Here is a 5,678-nt window from a genome sequence, read left to right as displayed (position 1 = left end):
TCTTGGGTTTGTCTTCGTGATCTCTCCCCTTTTAAACAATGGCACTCTGCTTCCAGCCCTCTCTGTCTTGTTCCCTTATCACACATGCTGTATATCCAGTGAGTTCCTGTGAAAAGTTCAAGTGGTTTCCTGGCCACGCATTTTAGAGGGCTATAGCAGGTGCTGACAGTATTGTTGATTGGTGCCAGTTATGTGACTTCCAGGCGGTTATAACACAACAGCTTAGCAGGGCGAGCAGGGAGGAAAATGGCAAGGAAGTAAGACTTCAGTCCTGTTGTAGCTTTCACAGGGTGGAAAAAAAACTCCCTCAAAGGAAGGTTCCACAGAACCGATGTACTGCCTTCCCCTTCATCTCTCCCACAGCAAATGTGCCCAGTGTAGGGACATGATGAACCCATGTTAATAGATGAGAATTGACCTAGACCTTCATCTAGAACTTTCATCAACAGAATTTGATCCTTGAAAATAAGAGCGCTTTCCATACTTTTCCCTGGTGTGTGTGTGTTTTGAACTACACTTTTTTTTTAAAGGTCAGCAATGTTGAGTCATTATTCTGGGGGGACAGAAGCAGAAGTGTCAGATTCTTATGAATTTTCTTTAAAAGAGATAAAGAAAGCAGGGAAGGTTAAAACACAGACAGGCAGGGAATTCCAAAGAGTAGATGCTGCCACACTAGAAGATCGATTTTTTGCAAGTGTGGAATGAGTATTGTGTGGCCTTTGTAGCGGGGTCAGTTCGGTAGATTGAATTGGTTGAGTGGGCACATATGGGGTAAGATGAACCAGCCGATCAACAGGTTCCAAGCCATTAAGGGCTTTATATACCAGCAGTAACACCTTAAAGTTAGCCCATAACAAATTAGCAAACAGTGCAGAGTTCTGAACAGAGGCGCTATAGGCTGACAGATTCTCACTCCTGCTGGCAACTGTGCTGCTATATTCTGCACTAACTGCAGCTCCCAGATCAAGCGCAATGGAGGCCACACATAGAACCCCGCCTTTCTCAAAACATTCCTTTTTAACTCTGATTCTTGCTCTGGGAGCGAATTCTATAGTTTAACTATACAGTGTGTGAAGAAGTGCTTTGTTTTTGTCAGTTCTATCAACCAGCTTCATTGGATGTCGTCTGAGTTCTAGTGTTATAAGAAAACTTTTCTCTATCACTTCCTCCAGGCCATGCATAATTTTATACAGTGCTTTTTTCTATAAAATTGTTTAGGGGTACTCTCATTTTGACTCAAGAAAATCACCATTTTACAGTTCAAATCGGGAAAAATAAATACACTGCTTCACACATTAAATGCTCACTTCCGTCTGAGACTCAGGAAACATTGTGAAAGGAAATGAGGCCGACATTGGAGGTGGTAACAACAAAACTGACCCATCACCATGTTTGATTCCAACTCCTACTTCACACATTAAACATTCGCTTCTGTCTGAGACTCAGGAAACACCGTGACAGGAAATGAGGCCGCCATCAAGGATAGCAATGGAACTGACTATTTACTGTGCTGGAGAAGAATCTATATCTATCTATCTATCATCTATCTATCTATCTATCTATCTATCTATCTATCTATCTATCATCTATCTATCTATCATCTATCTATCTATCATCTATCTATCTATCTATCTATCTATCTATCTATCTATCTATCATCTATATCTATCTATCTATCATCTATCATCTATCATCTATCTATCTATCTATCTATCTATCTATCTATCTATCTATCATCTATCATCTATCATCTATCATCTATCTATCTATCTATCATCATCTATCATCTATCTATCTATCTATATGTAATGTTTCTTATCCCGTTAGATGCACAAAATGTTTAGGGATATGCATTTCCCTGAATTCCCCCAGAAAAAAGCACCGATTTTATATATTTCTATCATGTCTCCTCATACTTGTCTTTTCACTAAACTAGAAAGTCCCAAATGCTGTAAGCTTTCCTCACAGAGGAGTTGCTCCAGCCCTTTGATCATTTTTGTTGCCCTTTTCTAGAGATTTCCCAGCTTTCTTCTTCCGCTTTGCCCTTTCACCTCCTTTTTTCTCTGGACTGGGTATCTTGTTCAGCATCACGTGCTGGGGAGCAATCCACCTGCCTGGGCTTTTGCTCTTTCAATGGCTGCCTAGCATAAGAGGCAACACCTACAGATTTGCAACAAAATCCAAAAGAGCACAATCAAATTAGAAGCTTAAGTGCAGCAGCATCCCAAAATATACTTACTTGGATGTAAAGTATTGAAATTGGTGTGATTTACTTCTGGGTAAATGTCTTTGTGACCAGAGCACTGATAGAAACTGGGATTTCACCCAAATATTGTCTAGATGTCTCGGAAGCGGTGGAAGATTACAACAACAGGAGACCTGGGGCATGTTGTTCAAGGCTAACTCCTGGGCACCCTTCCCTTCATTCTTATCAATGTTTAGAAGCAAGACTTGAAGCTGCTTGTTGGCGCTTTGAAGTGGTCAATCCACAGTATTTTAAATCCTTAGCACTGTTACCTCTGACTCAGAGGGAGAGAGAGTTCAAGGTGGAAGCAGCACCAGAAAACCAACATTGGAGGGTAAAGGCCATGCAGGGGTGAAGGCATTTTCAAAGAGACAGCCTTCTCAGCCACAATATCTCTGTGTAGTAGTCAGCTATTTTTTTACCCAGAGCAGACCTATTGAAACTAATGGACTAAACTCAATCACATCCATGAATTTCAGAGGGTCTACTCTGACTAATACTCTACATTTTCCGGCATGTGTAAGCTAAAACAAGGGTATCAATTAACAAATGCCCTGTATGCCATGAGGCAAGTGATGGCAGGCAGAAGGGAAGAAGAAGGAAATGTTCAGATTAGAGCTACCCTGATGTAACATGGAACACACTATGATGTAAAGGACAAGACTTTCCGGGGGCGCTTCCTGAGAACTTGCTGCTTGAGGATTCATCATGCAATGTCACTGATGACTGAGAATTCATTCTTATTTGTTTGCATGGCACTTACGGTATATGGCATTGTGTCAAGTCGTCCCACCATTTTTCTAGAAAAATAGCTGCCGGAACTCACTATGAATGCCTTCCTTGTTCTCTTATAATGGCAGCCACCTGAGAGGTCCTGGAACTGAGTTCTGGTGAGCTCTGGATGAAAAAGTGTCCTGCATTCCACACTTTCCAGTGCATTTCCACATCACTTTCCTTATTTCAAAAAGTCAATTTTTTAAAAAGTGGGTTTCTTGCACAATAATGCCAAACGCACTTTAATTGCATGACCTAAATTTGCTGGTATACTATTGAGTCAAACCCACAAAATAGCCTAGAAGCAATGTGGGTGTCTGTTGTCAAATGCATCTTACATTTTGATGACTTCAGCTGTCCTCCAGTAACTTTCAAAAGTGCATATTTTGCTTACTCTGCAGAACAATTCTTTTTTTAAAAAAAGCATCTCCCCAGATGCCACCCATAAGGTGAAGTTAAAGGATATTGGCAATCTACTGCATTAGTTTACAGCAGTGGCCAGTGAGATGGTTCTCTGATGGAAACTGGATTGATACCCCTTCTCACTTTGGGGGGGGGGGGGGGAGAAGGTGGCACTGAGTGATTTGTACCATTGGTGGCTTACAAATCTCCCCTCCCTCAGATCATTGCAAGAGTCAACATACAGTCATACCTCGGGTTACAGATGCTTCAGGTTGCGCATTTTTGGGTTGTGCATTGCGCCGAACCCAGAAGTACCAGAACAGGCTACTTCCGGGTTTCGGGCCCTGCACATGCGCCAAACCACAACCTGCATGTGCGCACACGTGGCACTGCAGGTTGTGAACACTGTGGGTTGCAAACGTGCTTCCCACATGGATCACATTCACAACCTGAGCGTCCACTGTATACCCCCTGAAACACAGCACCAAAGCGACTGTCCCCTGTTGATCACCTCTGAACATGGTGGCAAATTAGGGGAGGAATTTTAGTCCACCTTGGGAACCACTCAATGTCACAGAGGGGAAAAAAGCAGTGCACCCATCCTATCACACCCTAACCATGTCCATTTCCCTTGCTAGAATCCATCCATAAATCTCTCTCCCCACCCACTCTGTCCTTGGCTCCTTCATTTCGGCATTCAAACATACCACTGTTCCCCATTAAAATAATAATAAAAAGAAATCCCTCAACCAAACCTTCCTCTACAACTGTGGCTCAATGTCTCCCCTACCCTTTATCTCCAAACTCTGCCTGGCCTTAGTAACAGATGAGAGTGAATAAACTGAAATCTGATCCAGATAAGATGGAGTTGCTTGGGTTTGTGAGCCAAGGAATCCAGGAGTGGTGGGTTGACCTATTTCTGAAAGGGTTACATTCCCCTTGAAATACAAGGTTCACAACTTGGGAGGCTCCTGCATTTGGCCTTGCTCCTGGATGCTCAGGCAGCAGCTTTAGCTGATATATGTTACCTGCCTTTCTGGATGACAAGGATCTCACTGCTAGGTTGCATTGATTACTGAAGCATGATCTACGAATCCAGAAACTTCAGCTAGTCTACAATGTGCTGGTTCTTTTGTTCATTGGGTCCAAAAGCGCCAAACCTATTATCCTGCAAGAGATCCTTGGGCTGCTTTCTAAGTCTATCTAGAGTTCGAGACCAAGGGAGAGGAACCTCGGACTAGGAGCTGACTGTGGTCCTCCAATCCTTTCTATCCAACCTTTGGGATTCTCCCCAGGTCACACCGCTCTCCCAGACCACACCCCTCCATTCCCTCCTCAAGTGCTTTTGCCTGAGTGGATTGCGTTCCTGAACTGTGAACTCTTGCTTGTCTAGGTGGAGAAGACAAGTATGCATATATGGGAACCTCAAAACTAATGCATGACTGCAAAGGAGCTGGGCCAAGACATTTTGGCACTTGAGGCAAACCACAAAATGGCACGTGCTCCTGCCAGAGAACAGGGGTGAGCGAAGATCTACAACAGGCACAAGAGGAGAATAAAAATCTACACTGGGAACGAGGGCATAGAGGAGACCAGTGGCACCTTCTATTCACCAAGAGGCTGCTGGAGAGGCAGTATGGGGGCAGAGCTGAGGAGGAGGAGGCAGGTCCAGCTTCCAAGGAGCATGTTGCAAGTGTTGTTGCCACCTAGGCAGTGGCAATGGGCAATGCATTCCTTTGAGGCTGGATCTGCTGCCTCTGTTGCCCGAGGGGTCGCCTCTCCTTGCCCCCTTGCCTCATGGGCACAGAGTCCTGGTACAGAGCTCCCAGGTACATTCCTTTCTCTACCCATTCTGGCTCCACCCACCACTGTCTCGCAGCCTCCAGAAGAAATGGAGCCTGGAAAAATGCTATCCATTCCTGCTCTAGACCAAACTCACTGTGACATCTCAGCGCTTTTTGGGAGAATTTCAATAAGCTTTTCAAAAAAGTCTTGGGAGGGAAGAGGGACGGAAGGAAGCAATAACTAAAATCAGTAAGGAGAAGTGAAATTTTGAACCATGGGCCTGAAACAAAGTGCATAACTACTTATTCTCTCTTCCACTTCCTTTCCTTTCTGTCACACAGGATGACCAAGAAGTTGTAAATTTAGACTTCACACTTCCAGAAGTGAATTTGTACTGATGATAAACAGAGAAGAGATCCTTGACATTTGTCTCATTTATTATTAAATTTATACCCCACCTTTCCTCCAAGGA

The sequence above is a fragment of the Podarcis tiliguerta genome (genome assembly GCF_965153285.1).
Source record: "Podarcis tiliguerta genome assembly, chromosome: 1".
Classification (NCBI taxonomy): Eukaryota; Metazoa; Chordata; class Lepidosauria; order Squamata; family Lacertidae; genus Podarcis; species Podarcis tiliguerta.
The sequence above is the reverse complement of the archived record's forward strand: the minus strand, read 5'-3'. Positions refer to the sequence as shown.